Genomic DNA, 17,455 nt, shown 5'->3' on the forward strand with positions numbered 1-17,455 from the left:
ATCAGTGCAGTGATATTAATATTATTTATCTGTTTTATCATTTGCACAGTTACTGGCACATTTTAATAATATGTGCTTTGGCTTCAGGTGATGCTCTTTATGAAGTTATAACTGTATCATTCTTGTCCTTTGCAAATAAAGTATTAGCATTATAAAAAATTATTAAAGAATGTGCCAGTTTTGAACACACACTAAGAATTACTAACAGGAAAAAACTTTACTTCTCAGTGGAAAAGTTTGTGGAATAATATAAGAAAATTTATAAATATAAAAATATCAATTTTTTACTATTTCTCAACCTAATATTACATTATATTTCAATGTTATGCCCTGTCCTGCCACTTTGAATCTCTCATATTTCAGATAATTTACTGAAATTATTTCCCCTCAGTTGCCCTGCTTTTTCAGCCTAGAATCCCCTTCTCATGTGAATTTCTGTTTAATGAATTCTTAGTCAATCTACAAGTCCCAATACTCATTAAACTTCCTTCATTAAACCTTCTCTTTTGTAACCATATAAATCGATGTGTCCTTTTATTCCTTAGATCTTTATTGATAGCCCTGTAACTGTTTGTCTGTATCTTATGTTGACTTATAAAGCTCACCTACTAAATTTTAGAGAACATTTACTACCCACTCACTTTTTTGCTAGGACTTTACATGAATCATTCATCTAATCCTCCATATGACTCTATGAGGTGGACATCATTATTACCTCTACTGTATAAAGAAACTGAAGCAAAAAAATTATTTTGCCAAGGTGACATGGCTAATAAGTGAAGGAAGATTCAAATGGACAGAGGAATATTCTTTACTTGCGCATTTGTTTAAATATCTGTCCCTTTCTGCCAAATTCAATTGTTCAAGGCCAAAAGTTTGTCTTTTCCTTATATTCAATATCATAATAAATTAAAAATGACAAAAGATCAATGAATTACAATTTTTGCTTACAAAGTAAAAGTCAGACCATATGGAAATTATCCTTTCAGAAATACTTGGCTTGGTGAACCACGGTCACATACACTGAGTTTAAGGACACATATTGTGAAGCCACACACGTTGACACATGGCTTTACATGTCAACTTGGCAACAAGTTGTGTGAACATAAGCAAGTTGCTTAACTTCTCTGGGCCTCAATTTCCTCATCTATAAAGTGGTGGTGATAATAGTGCTTTCTTCATAGGGTAATTTTGAAGATCAGTGAGTTATTTATAAACCTTTCATCACATTGATTGGTATAGAGTATGTGTTTTAAAAAGTCTTATTAAACAAACAATTTTTGTGTTTTCATAAAGTCAAGATGGACTCTCATGTTTATTAAGTGCCAAGTATATTCTATTTACACTACACATGCTTAACTTATGTAATCATCACAGCTCTGAGCTAGGTATCATAAGCCCCCTTTTATAGATGATGAAACCCACTCAGTGAGAGGCCAGTAATTTTCCCAGGACCCAGGCTCAGTAATAGAGCTTATCTTACTTCTTGCCTCATACACTCATGATACCGTATCCCAATTAGCTGTGAGGTTCTTTAAATTACAAACCTGAAAATTTATTTTTGGTTCCTATACTACAAATCATATAGTGCTTCAAAAACTGTAGTTACCAACAATCATTGAAGAAACACATATGGATTGAGAACCTCAAGAGATTTTAAAGAAATATAAAATGTGGCTCCATGCTTAAGAAACTTACAATGTATTTGGATAAATAAGATACTTCAGCATAAATCTAATGACATAAAAGAAATTTGAGATAAATGCCAATTGAATGACATTAATAAGTGCTTTTAGGAGTTCAGAACAATCTCTTGCATGCTTATTTAATAATTAATTGGTTTCTCTAAAAGGTAACATCTCAATATCTATTGTCTTCTTTCCAACTCTAAGATGCTGCAATTCACAGTGTGGACTTTTCTGGTTCTCAAGGATTTTTTTTTTTCAGTGTTTTATAACATTTTCAATGTTTCTTTACCTCAGAGATAAAATAGTATTCATAATATGGTGTTTATGCTTCTTTAAATAAAAGTCAAGAGAGAGGAGAAAGAAGATGGTGGTACAGAGAGGAGTGGAAGTTAGTTAGTCCCCTGGAACAACTAATAAACAATCAGGAACAACTAGTAAATAATCTGGAATAACTGCTGGGGGACAAACATGACTGTCCACACATCATACACCAGTCTGACTGGGAGGAATGCCTGAGATTGCAGCATAAAATCTGTAAGTAACAACTGTGGAACCACACCAGGAGCCCCCTCCCCCCATGGCAGGCTGGGCTGCAAAACCTCACTGTGGTAGAAAGCAGCACTCTCTAAGCAAGTGAATATAGTTCAGCCCAACTCCAGCTGGGGATTTAATTAACAAATGTGGACTGCTCAATACAAGCTATGAATTCCCAACAAGCAGACAGAGGCTTTTGGTAACGACTGGGCTTGGAGAGCTGGAGGACCTCTCTGAGAGGGAGGAGGAGCCCAGAGGGCTAGGTGCTATCTCCGGCTGATGGGTGAAACTGAGGTGGCCGCGGACTGGCCCTGAAGGGGGGCTTTCTGTCTCTTTTTCTCTCTCTCAACCTGGGTGGCTCAGTGGAGAAAGCCACAGCCATTTTCAGTTCACAGCTCTCTGACACAGACAAGGGTGGAGATAGCACAGTCAGAGAGACAAAGAGCCTATTTAAATGCAAATGAAAACTCCCTAGGAGGTATATCTTCCCAGCCCTACTACTGACCTCCCGTTCAGAACCAGACCCCAGAACCTGGGGGAAAACAGCCAAAACAGAAACTAAGGACTAAGGAGGCCACTCCTTCTTACTCCAGTCAGGAGCTACAGGCTGATAGGTGCCACCTGTTGGGGAAGTTAGTTAAAGCACAGTGGCTTGAGGTCTCGCAGGTTGTGTCAGTCTTCTAAGACACACTCTCAAGGAGACCTGATACTGAATATCACCCACTTCTGAGATCTGAGCCTGTTCTGGTCTGGGAATACCTGATTGGGGTAACCAAGGAAACCAGATGCCTAGACAACAGAAAACCACAACCTACACTGAGAAAAATGAAGTTATGGCCCAGTCAAGGGAACAAATTTACACTTCAGCTGAGATACAGGAATTTAAACAACTAATGCTAAATCAATTCAAAAAGTTTATGGAAGACATAGCAAAACAGATGAAGTGTATAATGAAAACACTGGGCAAATATAAGGTAGAAATCAAAAGTTCAAAAAAGCAACTGGCAGAATCTATGGAAAAGAAAGGCACAACACAAGAGATGAAAAACACAATGGAGACATACAACAGCGTATCTCAAGAGGCAGAAGAAAACACTCAGAAACTGGGGAACAAGACACCTGGAATCCTACACACAAAAGAACAGATAGGGAAAAAAATGGAAAAATATAAGCAACATCTCAGGGAATTGAATGACAACATGAAATGCAGGAATGTATGTGTCATGGGTGTCCCAGAAGGAAAAGAGAAGGGAAAAAGGGCAGAAGCAATAATAGAGGAAATAATCAATGGAAATCTCCCATCTCTTATGAAAGATATAAAATTACAGATCCAAGAACTGCAGCGTACCCCAAACAGAATATATCTGAATAGACCTATGCCAAGACACTTAATAATCAGATTATCAAACATCAAAGACAAAGAGAGAATCCTGAAAGCAGCAAGAGAAAAGCAATCCATCCCATACAAAGGAAGCTTAGTAAGACTACGTGTGGATTTCTCAATAGAAACCATGGAGGCAAGAAGGAAGTGGTGTGATATATTTAAAATACCAAAAGAGGAAAACCACCAACCAAGAATCCTATATCCGGCAAAACTGTCTTTCAAATATGAGGAAGAGTTTAAAATATTTTATGACAAATAGACAATGACAGAGTTTGTGAACAAGGTACCTGCGATACAGGAAATACTAAAGAGAGCACTACAGACAGATAGGAAAAGACAGGAATGAGAGGTTTGGAACACAATTTTGGGTGATGGTAGCACAGCAATGTAAGTACACTAAACAAAGATGACTATGAGTATGATTGAAAGAAGAAGGTTAGGAGCATGTGGGACACTGGAAGGAAAGAAGAAAAAATCTGGGACTGTATAACTCAGTGAAACCTAGAATGCTCAACAATTGTGATAAAATGTACAAATATGTTTTTACATGAGGGAGAAAAAATGAATGCCAACCTTGCAAGGTGTTAAAAACAGAGTGGTATTGGGGGAAAAATATAATCAATGCAAACTAGAGACTATAATTAACAGAAATATTGTATTATGCTTCCTTTAATGTAACAAAGGCAATATACCAGAACTAAATGCATATAAGAGGGGGACATAAGGGAGGGGTATGGGACTCTTGGCATTGGTGATGTTTTCTGACTCTTTATTCTACTTTAGTTTAATGCTGTCTTTCCTTTTATTGCTTCCTAGCTGTCGTGTTTTGTTTTGTTTTGTTTTCTCTTTCTTTTTTATTTTTCTTTTGTCTCCTACCTTGTTTGATTCTTCCTCCTTCTTTGTAGGAGAAATGGAGATGTCCTTATATAGATAGTGGTGAGGGTGGTGAATACATAAATATGTGAGTATACAGGGAACCATCGATTGTTTACTTAGGATGGAATGTGTGGGGTGTGAACAAAACCATCTTAAAAAATGGGTTGATGAAGGAAACTTGAGGACACTATATTAAGTGAAATAAGTCAGACACATAAGGACAAATATTTCAGGTTCTCAATGATATGAACTAATTTTAATATGTAAACTCATAGACATGAAATATAAATTACCAGGATATAGAATGAGGCTGAAGAATGGGGAGCAGTTGCTTATTATGAACAGAATGTTCAACTAAGTTGAATGTAATTGTTTGAAAATGGACAGAGGTGATGGTAGCACTAACTAACAGTGCTGAATGGTGTGTGAAGGTGGTGGAAAGGGGAAGCTCAGAGTCACATATGTCTCCAGAAGGAAAGTTAAAGGTTAAAAGATGCGAATGTGTAAAACAGTGAATCCTGTGGTGGGCAATGTCTGTGATTAACCGTACAAATATTAGAAATCTCTTTCATGAACTAGAACAGATGTATGACTCTATAACTAGACATTAATAATAGAGGGCCATATAGGGATAAAAGTATACCTGCTGCAAACTATATACTACAGTTAGTAGTATTTTAACATTCTTTCATCAATGGAAACAGATGTACTATACCAATACTGTGAGTCAATAGTGGAGGGTGGGTGGTTAGGGGTGTGGGAGGATTTAAGTTTCCTTTTTTTGTCTTTATTTCTTTTCTGGAGTAATGAAAATGTTCTAAAAATTGAAAAAAAGTTAATTGCGTTGATGGATGCACAGCTGTATGATGGTACCATGAGCAACTGATTGTACACTTTGGATCTTTGGATAATTGTATGGAATGTGGACAATCTCAATTTAAAAACAAATAAATGAAAAGTCAATAACATTGGACTCCAGTGAGATGTGTGGCACAAGATGTGAAGCAAAACTAATAATTCCCTTTTGTCATCCAAGTGTTAGAATATACGTTCAATACTAAGCAATATGTTATTTATAAGCAGGGAACAGTAACTAGGCAGATGAGTGACACTGGATAATCAAAATTAATGAGCTCAATTTGAACAACTACACTGATGGCAAAGCTGAAAAAAGAAAAAAAACAGCAAAAACAGTGACAACACCAATAAGTCATGTCTGACAAAAGCGAACATGGAGAGAGTCTTCCTGATATCAAAACATCAGGCTGTGAGAAGAAACCGGTGATTGTACAGCTTCACTCAGGATGGTTTCTTCTCAGGAAAATTTCTGCAACTGTTGAGGGTAATGAGGAATATGTAGCATATTCTTTTTAAAGTTATTCCAATGGAATAACTATCATAGAACTTAAGAACCAAAGGGGCATGTTAGATCCTCACTTCACAAAAGAGAAATTTTGAGACCTAGAAAGATAAACTGATCTTCTCGAAGGCATGTAGTTCGGTAATACCAGATATGGGGATGAAACAAAATAAAAACCAGATATCTTAACTCTGGTAAAGTGTTCTTTTCATCAAGGAATCTTGACATTATCCAAGGCATCCCAACATTCATCCAGCCATACCTTATTAATTCAATCATGGGAGTTGAAGGGTTGTAACAGTTCTTTCTTACACTCATGATTTGTTCAAAGCTAATACTGGTGAAGTAATTTTACAAGCATATTTCACTTTGAAAAATTTTAGCAAATATAGTCACAGATGGAAATTTATGGGAAAAATATAGCTATCTTCTGATTAACTACCCGCTCTTATAAAGACTAAAATCACATATTTATTCTAGATTCTGAATTGGCCCTAATAAAAAATATGTCAGGGATATTTCTTTGTTTGTTTTGTTTTTTTAAATCAATTTTCTTCTCTATTTATTTATGTCTGTCTTCCTGATCTACTTTCCCCTTGCCATCTCCATCATCCCCATTTCTGCTTCTTGTGCTGCTATTGGGTTTTGCTCTCAGTAGCATTATTAATTGAGGACTGAAGTACTGTCTGATGAAATAATGCTGGAAATTCAATGTGGGGTTTAGAGACTGAGAATCTCCTGCATCTAATGAGTAGAGCTCTGATTTGAAATGATAAGCTGTGGGTTTGTCCTTTTAGAGATACAGAGGACAACATTGTCAACTGCATAGTTAACTGGAAGGCAGAAAATATACCTTATTTACTGGGTGATTTAGCAGAGGTGATTTCTAAACTAGGGGATTGAAAATGTTACCTGGTGTATCCTTGCTGCTTATTATAAAATGTGAGAGGACAAGAATAAGTAATGGAAGGCTAGTTAAACAAAAATAAATCATGACTTGCTGCTTTGGAAGATTCTCAACCTCTCCAGGTGCCAAATGATGCTTAAAAAAAAAAAAAAGGCTTATGAGCAACTATCTAATCCTGGGCACTATCAGGAACGCATGGTCTAAAGATGAAGATGAGATTGTTATTTTAACATGCTTTGGTGCTCTAGAGATTTCTTTTGTCAGACAGAAGGCCCTCTAAAGAATTCAGGGCATATCTGAGAGATCCTCTCAAGCAAACAATTGGACTTCCGCTAAATTTAAGGGGGTTGTCCTCAGGCAGTTCAGCAGAAGTATGAAGTAGAGAAGGGTTTAATGTTTATGCAATTTGGTAAAGTTTTGCAGGACTCATTGATTCGGTTACTTGGGGAGTGTTAGTCAAGTTGTTAAACTTAGCAGACTCTTCTTCAATGATGGAATTTCTTTCTTTCTCTCTTACAGACTCTCTCTCCAAGCAGAGAGAAGATAGAACCTGAAAGGAATGAGTGATGCAAGTACTCTGATATTTTTCTTTTTTCCTTCCAGCAGATTCAGGGAAACAGACATTTCACTGTCCTTCAAGTGCTGGCACCTTATACTTATTCTTTGATTTTTTTTTTTTTTTTTTATCTTCTCCATGCCTGAAAGCGGAATGGATCCCTATCTTCCCAGATCTCACTGCTGCCCTAGGAAACAAAAACTGAGGGTTCTACTGTGTAAAGCTTTTACTGCCAAACTCCATGGAGCAATAGACAGAGAAAATAGTAATAAAAAGTAACATGGGACAGTTAGAAAAGCTAAGAAATTTTACACAGTCAAAAGTCTACAGAGACTCCTTTCAGTGTCAGATTAAGCCCCTAAGAATATTCTAGGACTTATAAAAACTTTTGTGGACAAATTCTGTGTTAAAGTTTAAAAAAAGTCTATTTTTAGTAATATTTCTTAGATATTTTATAGGCAAATATTCATATTCTATTTATTTTTCAAAGTTAAAAACCTCTTGTATATTTAACCTGGTTTCAAGTAAATGTATGCGTGTGTGTATGTATGCCCAACATTTTCAGTCATGGAACTACACACAATTTTATCTTTATCTCTTCCTTTATTAACCAAAATGTCTATAAGAACCATGTATTTTTTTTTAAGTCAGTTTTATTGAGATATATTCACATACCATACAATCATCCATGGTGTGCAATCAACTGTTTACAGTGCCATCATATAGTTGTGCATTCATCACTCCAATCTATTTTTGAACTTTTTCCTTATATCAGAAAGAATCAGAATAAGAATAAAAAATAAAAATAAAAAAAGAACACCCAAATCATCCCCCCATCCCACCCTATTTTTCATTTAGTTTTTGTCCCCATTTATCTACTCATCCATCTGTACACTGGATAAAGGGAGTGTGATCCACAAGGTTTTCATAATCACACTGTCACCCCTTGTAATCTACATTGTTATATAGTCATATTCAAGAGTCAAGGCTGCTGGGTTGGAGTTTGGTAATTTCAGGTATTTACTTCTAGCTATTCCAATACAATAAAACCTAAAAAGTGTTGTCTATATAGTGCATAAGAATGTCCACCAGAGTGACCTCTTGACTCCATTTGAAATCCCAAAGCCACTGAAGCTTTATTTCGTTTCATTTCACAACCCCTTTTTGGTCAAGAAGATGTTCTCAATCCCATGACGCCAGGTCCAGATTCATCCCCAGGAGTCATATCCTGCATTGCCAGGGAGATTTACACCCCTGGGAGTCAGGTCCCATGTAGGGGGGAGGGCAGTGAGATCACCTGCCAAGGTGGCTTAGCTAGAGAGAGATGGCCACATCTGAGCAACAAAGAGGCACTCAGGGGGAGACTTTCAGGCACAATTATAAGCAGGTTTAGCCTCTCCTTTGCAGTAACAAGCTTCATAGAGGCCAGCCCCAAGACAGAGGGCTCAGCATGTCAAGCCGTCAGTCCCCAGTGATTGTGAGAACATCAGCAACAATCCAGGTGAGGAAGTCCAACACCTCTGCATCCTCCCCCAGGTCCTCAGGGAGGTCCCGAATGTATATTTTTATTCTCCGCCCAAATTACTTTGGAATGTGTTGCTATTTCACTGTAACCTATACAGACCTGCCATATCTCACTTAAGAAGCGTGTATTTTATAAGAAAAAATCAATAAAACTGGTTCCAAGGAGTTCTTTGCAAAGCTTAGAATTTGAGGCATGCCCATGTAATAGAAAGAAATACTTGAATTAATTCTAACGTAATCCTTCTTTTGGCATCTATGTACTTCACTGGTTAAACATTTAGGGTGAATGAGAATTCACCAGAATTGCTAAATTTCCTCATTTCTAAGGAAAAAAAGTATGATAGTCATTCTAATTTTCTAATACAGTTTCTAATACTTTTTCTAGGAATATCCAAAACTTAAACATTCCTTTACTATAGCACTTCTGCCTGAATTCTAAAGTTGTGTTATAAAGATACAAAGAAATTCAAACATCACTATTAGTTTGAATAACCTTTCCTTAGTTTTCAATCTGATGTTATCAACTTTTTCCCTGTTTTCCAGTTGCATGACAATAGTGCACTGACATTAGACTTGGATGATTTAGATAAAAAGCAATGTTTTGAGTCTTGACTTGATCTGAGTTTATATTGTTAAATATTCTTTGTGTTTTAGCTTGGGTTCCTTGGAAGCAGAGCCTTACATGGGGATTCTTGTCAAAGTAATTGATTGATGAAATGGTCTTATGTGAAACCTATAAAAGGTGAGGGGACCAAGTTACAACAGGGGAAGCAGCTAGGCAAAGATGTAGGATCACCTGAAGTCTAGTCTCAACCTGATCCCATGGGAAGCTCTGGAGCATGAGTAACTCCACAAAGGTGCCCCCACATGAAGCCAAAGGACCTGCTTTTTCTAAAAAATATAATTAATTAATTAATTAATTAACTTTTTTGATTAAACATCATCTACCAGTGCCAACCATCTCCTAACTCTTCAATCACTTTTTTATTGTGGAATATAACATATATAACTAGAAGTAATAACTTTCTAAGTGCAATAAATGTCAAAAAATGTTATGGGTTACGGTTCTACAGTTTCAGTTATTTCCTTATTGTAAAATACAACATATATGCAAAAAGGTGATAATTTTAAAATTACAATTTAACAAGTTGTTATACAGGAAATTTCCAAGACTGTTATGGGTTACAATTCCACCATTTCAGTTCTTTCCTTCTAGCTATTCTAATACCCTAGCAACTACAAAAAAGAAATGAGGTTGAGAATGCCTTTTTGACTAAAAGGGGGAAAGAAAGGCAACAAAATAAGGTTTCAGTAGCGAAGAGATTTCAAATAGAATCAAGAAGCTATCCTGGAGGGTACTTCTAAGCAAACTTCAGCAAATATGCCAAATAGCCGCAGTATGATAAGCCCAAGTCAAAAGTAGTCCCTAAACCCTAAAGAATACCCAGGTCCCCGTCTGAGACTCTATAAAAATTTCACCAGAAATGTAAATCCTCCAGAAAGCTCCTATGCCAGCTAAGCCCCAAAACCCAGAGGCAACAGCCTCTTCAAGAACATCAACCAGACGCATCCCCTTTTCCGATAATGTTGACTCCCCTTTTTAACATGAACAAGTTAGGGTGGTCACTGCCTGGGCATCCCTGAAGATTGGGAAAGCGATTAAACTAGAAGAAGGTGTAGCAAGAGACAAGATAGAATTTAGCAAAAGATTGTGAATACTGAGTTTATTTATTTTTAATTGTGTTAATATATACATAACATAGAAATCACTGTAACCATTTTAAGTGGCCAATTCTTTGTACTCTGACATAAATACATTGACAATACTATAACTTGCACCACTATTTCCAGACTCTTCATCATCCTAAACTAAAACTCATGCTCATTTAGCAATAGCTCCCAATTTCTCCCTCCTCCACCCCTGATAACCACTATTCTGTTTTCTGTTTCTATGAACTTGCATAGTCTAAGTATTTTGTGCAAAAGTACACAGTATTTTCTCTTTTGTGTCTGGCTTATTTAATTCAACATGATGTCTTCAAAGTTCATCCAAATTTTAGCATGTGCCAGTACTTCACTTCTTTTTATGGCCAAATAATATTCCATTGTATGGATACATGACATTTTGTTTATCCCTTCATCTGTTGATGGACAATTGGATTGTTTTCCACTTTTGGGCTACTGTGAATAATGTGACATTGAACATTTGTGTATAAATATCTCTCTGAGCCCCAGCTTTCAATTTTGGGGGGCATATACCTGGGCATGGAATTGCTGTTAATTCCAGTTTAATTTTCTGAGGAAATTACATTCCTACTAACAATGTATGAGGGTTCCTATTTCTCTGTATCCTTACCAACACTTTTTATTTTCTGTTTTTTTTTAAATAATAGCTATCTTAGTAGGTGTGAAGTGATATGTCATTGTAGCTTTTATTTGCATTTTTAATGGCTGATGATAATGAACATCTTTTCATATAATTATTGGCCATTTAAATATCTCATTGGGAGAAATGTTTATTCAAATACTTGACTGATTTTTAAAATGGATTGCTTATCTTTTTGTTGTCGAGTTGTAGTTCTTTATATATTCTGGATATTAAACCCTTATCAGATATATGGTTTCCAAATATTTTCTCCCATTTTGTAGGTTGTCTTTTCATTTTCTTGATAATATCCTTTGATGAACAAAAGTTTTTAATTTTGATGAAGTCCATTTTTAATCTATTTTTCCTTTTGTTACTTGTGCTTTTGGTGAAAAATCTAAAAATCTATTGCCTACTAAAATGTGGACCCCCCCCCTACCTCTCACTATATTCAAAAAATAAATCAACATGGATCAATAACTTAAAATACTTGAGCTAATACTATGAAACTCTTATGTGAAAACATAGGGAAATATCTTCAGGACCTCGTGGTAGGCACAGGGCCTGCCTTTTGAATCTCTGTATAAGTCAGCCATTGGCTGTATGCTCCCCCAGGGGAGGGTGTGACTCAGGCATGTCATAGTAAGATAACTCACTTTAGCTCAGGACAAATTTCAAGATAAGGGTCCACTTGAAAGTAAATAGATAACTCTCACAACTGGCTCTAGGAAGGGGTTCTGACCATCAACAATATCTACTTTACTTAAGTATGAGATATGTAATAAAATAAATGGAACTCATATGATATAATTAAGAAAAGTTTAATAAAAGCATTATTTACAATTATGCGGGTGGGTTAAGGGAACCCAAGAACTGTTGTTGAGCCACTCCAAGGTTAGACATAGTAGGGGCAATTTCCACTCCAGTCCTGTAGGGGCAAAGGGTGTGAGAAGTTACTGGAATGTGGAGATGTTACTCGACCAAGGCGGTGGATTCTTTTCGCCCAATGCGCTCAAATGACCAATTCCTGAGACACCAGGGTTTCAAAGAGAGAAAGAGTTTTATTGCTAGGCACGAAGCAGGAGAACAGATGGCCTATTGGTCCAAAATCTGTTACCCTGAACTGCAATAATTCTGACAGTTTTATAGTATCAAAAGATGGTCAGGTTTTAGGATAATGAATCCAATGGTTCCAGATGATGTAATTAGAAGTGATCTAATTGAGCATGCACAGATTGATTACATGCTTAGTCACAGAACGTATGTAAGAAAATGGCAGCCTTAATATGATGATGGGCGTGATTTTAGTATGATAATGAAGTATAGGTGACTTGTAGGTTAAAGTCTAAGCTATTTTTTGCATGTCAGGTGGGCCAATTTGGTTATCAAAATAACTTTGGACTTGGGGTGTGCTAATTCTGAGCTGACACAAGACCTTTCATTAATAAACATTAGGGGCTGTCTTTAGTGATTATAAGACTTTGAAGTCAAAAAATTGGACAAATGGGTACAAGTGAAGGTTAGTCACAAGATTTTACAATCATAAGGGCACAAGATAAGGACTATGCAATCATTATCAGAGATCAAGGCAGCTGGATTACAGTTCAGGTTTCAGGTATTCCCCTCTGTCTACTCTAATATACCAGAAAGGAATATCTATATAATGATTAAATTATCATAATCAGTCCTTAAATCCTAACTTCTTGGTCACAGAGATGTAGAAGTGACTATGGGAGAGGGCTGCCCACGGGAGAAGCTGAGTTCCTTTTAGAGGGAAGCCCCCAGCTGAAGGGTGTCTCCTACCTTTGGTTCTCCTTGTTGGTGCCTCCCATGGGCTATACTCAACTGGAGTAAGACATTTGCTGTGTCACAAAGCAGTTGGAGAATAGTAGAGAGTGGATTTGGATGGGCAAATAAAAGATACTCTCCATACATTTGATTTCAGAGCTATTCATAAGAAAAGTATATCACTATACATGTTAATTGGCATAAAATTAGTACTCCCTCCCTCACTTCTCAGACTACTAGGATTGTCTAATTGTTTTCCACCAAGAAGACCTGCCACCTGTAGATTTCCTATATATATATAAAATTCCCAATCAGTGTTCCAAAGTTTCATGTCTTTTTTTCTTCTTCCCATAACCAGAGTATATTGGGAATATTGCTACACGAATCCCATGATAACTAGAAGTGTTATCTTAATAGATAGCACAATGTTTTAAAGGAGTTAAAATTCAGTTAGGTACTGTTTACAGAGTCCTAATGAAAATCTTTGGAAAAATAGGGGCTGGAATGGGTCCCTACTGTTCTCCTTCAGCTGAATCCAACACCAGGTACTCTACGTAAATCGAGAGAGTTGAAGGAAATAATTCACATATAGAGCTTAAAACAGTAACTAACTCATAGTAAAATTCTATTACCAGTGATGCAAAGCATCTAACGGCATGACAGTCAGGTAGGCAATGCCTGGAGGGTGTGAGTAGGGCCTAGGAATCTTCTAGGTCAGAACTGGTATGCTTTCCCTCCTGTGCAGTTGAAGAGGCTGGTAGACTGAATTAGCTTAAAAGAGCCCTGTGTTGATAGAATCCCAGGGCCCCTGAAACAAAAAGCAAACTATATCTCTCCCTGGGGGGATATTCCTTGAATATAGAACTCACATGATGCCAATAGTGCAAACAAAAAAAAAAAAAGAAAAAAAAAGCACACACACACACACATTAGGAAAAACTTAATTCTTCCATAAATTTAGGAGACAGAAAACAGATTGGAAGAAGATAAGTGCAATGTAAAACATATATAATAACAACAATAACAACATGGGGCTAATATCTGGAAATGGAAGTGCTATCCCTCACAGGGTATTTATAAATGTTTTCAGGCATTTTTGCCGATGACAATATGGAGAGAGACCGACATTTGTTTTCTTTAGGGCCAGGGGTGCCAAAGGTTTTGAAATGCCTGAAGTCACCTTATTTGTATGTTTTTGGTTTCCCCACTAGATTTTTTTTTCTTTTCTTCTTTTTTCTTTTTTTTTTAAATGAGCAAATATTTTAATTAAACTTTAAGTCAAAAAAAATAAAAAAAATAAAAACCCGCTTTGGAAAGTGTACAGAAAAAGATAGTTTACATTGAATCACTTATGAAACGGAACCTCATGGAGTTTAACAAAAATGCACCTTTGGTCAAATTTTTTTTTTTTTTTTTTAATTCCTTATACAACTTCCATCCCAATGCACAGGGAAATGACAGCTGTGGGGAGGTGTGGAATTGGAGGAGACTCTGGGAGGGAGAATCATAGGATTCAGGGGTTATGTATTCTGACAGGTTCTTGATCATCTTCTCGGTTTCACTTCCCTCTCTTGCTGTCACCAAAGAGTGCGAGTAGCCCATGGCGACTTGCTCTGTGAAAACGATGCCACCCAGCATCTTCAGCCCTTGGGCCACGGTGGAAGACCTGTGTTGGGATCTCTGCAGCCCAGCTCCCCGCGGGTGGGAGGGCCCAGCTGACTGTGTTCTCACCGGCGGCCACGATGCTGCTGCCCTTCCGACACACCAGGCTTTGGATTTGCCCGCCTCGGAGACTCTGCTCCGTTTTCGGGTACATGGCCGACTAAGGAAAGGTGTTGGTGTCCCCTCTCGCCAAAAAACAGCCTGCCCACTTCACTGACAGCAAAGGAGCAGGTGTAGCCGCATGGATCTGAGATGCCCCACAATCGGTTGGCACCACAAACCACATGTTACACAGTCATGTTTGGAACTAACAAAATCTGCCCATCTCTCAACTTTTTCCATGAAGATGGCTACTGGCGGGGACACTAGCTCGCAGTCCTACTCTCTCTTCTGCACCCACGTGGTGAACTTCACTTCTGGGTTGAGCCCCAGCTGACCATATTCAGGCATCCAGGGGAATAGGAAACCAAAAGGTTTTAGGAAAAAGAAAACAAAAACAAAAACAAAAAACTTTCGACTAGTTGTGGTTTTCAGTCTTTCCCCCTTGGCTAGTTTTTACTTTTTATAGCTATAGCTGTTTAGTTATGGATGCATAAAAAAAGGTATGAAGACAGGGGTGTAAAAGTCTATAAACAAAATACAATATAGAGCAGAAAGACAGGATGTGTTTATCTTTCATGTAGATGGCTTGTTTTCTAAGTCTTATCCATCTTTAAAGCAGTTAATGTTCAATTCTTCTTTTGTTCATATATTCAACATGAATTTAGCACCTAGTATTTGCCAGAAACTTGAGTGAAATTAACTTTCTTTTTATGTAAAAATTTCACCTCCTCAAATTTACATCTCTGATAGGACCCATCAACTTACCTCGTAACAATTGACCCATGATAATTTTTTGTTATTGATTGGTTCTCTTATAGGGCAAAAGAAAATATGTAGTAAATAATGGCAAGATTTCAGTCATTTTTCCATTAGAGGTTATAGCATTTTGTCAACTCAGGTGCAATCTTTTCACCTACCTTGATATCAAAGGTGCAAGAGATCTATATATTGTTCATACACTTTAGTAATTCAGACACATTTGGAGAATTACAGAATACTATAGCTAAAAAATATTTAGACATCTTATATTTTTATTGTAAGGAATAATGATTTAAAGAAGTTATAGTGATGTATCCCAAATCACATATTTAGTTGATATCAAAGTCCGGACAAGGACTCAGGTGAATCACCTCTTAATTCAGTGTTCTTTCCCCAATAGTTTGTGTTGGTTATTGTTATGTAGGCATAATAACCAGGAGAGTATATTTTCTTTGGGATATACTGTCATAGAATAATAGCCACATGGCTTCAAGCATTAATGATCATAGCTGCCATTTATTAGGCACTTTTCATATGCAGGATTACTGTACGTTTATATCTGGCTTAGTCTTCATGGCAAACTCACATGGTAGATACCTGCATCCACATTAAGGATAAGGGCAATGAGGCTTAGGAAAGTTCATGATCTTGCCATAATCAATCATGGAACTCACACCCTAATCCAAATTTTGCCTATTAAAATATACCATGGCCTCAACAACTAAGCTATCCTCCTTGACTTAGGCTTAGCTTTGAAATAAATAGTTAAGATTAGCTCATTTTCAATGTTCTTGCTGATTTTAATAATCAGTTATTCGATTGTAAGTACAATTATGGAAGTGTGATATTTAAAAAGCAATGTTTGACTAACAATAATTAAATTAAAAATACAGATAATCCATGTTCTAGAAAGTTGTTTTGTTTTGCTTTTACAAACTACAGTGAATGATTTCAAAACTTCATGTAATTTTATGAATCTCCACATTATCAAATAGATCTTTTTAGTTGTCACATAGAGAACAAACGAGGACTAAAATGAGAATGACCTCCAAGTTGAGCCCTTATCATTTGCCCATTGTTTTTAATTGAAAGGATGGTAAAACTACGCTTTTCCTTTTAAATTATACGTCTCATGCTGACAAACATTGATCTTTTCCAAAAGAACAGAAATGTAATAGTTTAAAAAATATTCTGCCAGCTTATTATTTTAGAAGGACAGCCAAATCTCTTTGCAGGGGAGCACGTTATCTGGTTGGTTCATTTTCCACTCCCTGGTGTTTCTCTCTCTCCTTCTCATTCCTTTCTCTTTGAAAATATTGTGTTCATTAGCATCACTGCTGCACATTAGGGAAGGGCAAAATCGAGAGACGTCATTTTTTCATGCCTGTTTCAAAAGGGCTGAGTGGAAAAATAAGCTAAGTAAGACAAAGATCTGTGGAAGTTATCTAATATTTCTATATATTTATACCTTATTCTTCATCTGTATCAATCTAGCTTATCACTAGTTGAATATTTAGCTTTATCTTCTGCAGGTTGTATTTTCTAAAAGAAAATAAGAGTGTAGGAATTGATAATAAGATGGCTTAAAACCGTGATAAAGTTTTTGGCTTCTCCAACTGGTCCTAGTTTTAAATTTCTTGAGATAGAAATGCATTGTGAGTATTCACATAAAAAAAACTTAATATTTTCATCATGATTATGCTTAGAATCAAGTATTTCTCAGACTTGTCTAGAATCTCTTACCATCTCATAGAAATATTCTTAGAGACCTTTAAATCAAGTGTTTTGATTTTATCTTTAATTTAAACATTCATCACAAGTCTTTCTGAATCATTTGCTTTAATGCCTTATAACTGGGCCCTAGCTCTTTATTCCTGAATACTTACCTTAGTGTTGAATATCACTCTAATTAAGAACAAATATAAATATTTGTGGGACACTATAGGAATT

General features: G+C 36.5%; 1 pseudogene; it reads right to left on the reverse strand.

Moving 5' to 3' along the window:
- Window positions 1-15,094, reverse strand: part of LOC119506797 — a 61,532-nt pseudogene extending 46,438 nt beyond the window's left edge.
- Window positions 15,095-17,455: the final 2,361 nt, after the last annotated feature.

This window comes from Choloepus didactylus, chromosome 12, assembly GCF_015220235.1.
Source record: "Choloepus didactylus isolate mChoDid1 chromosome 12, mChoDid1.pri, whole genome shotgun sequence".
NCBI classification, from domain to species: domain Eukaryota; kingdom Metazoa; phylum Chordata; class Mammalia; order Pilosa; family Megalonychidae; genus Choloepus; species Choloepus didactylus.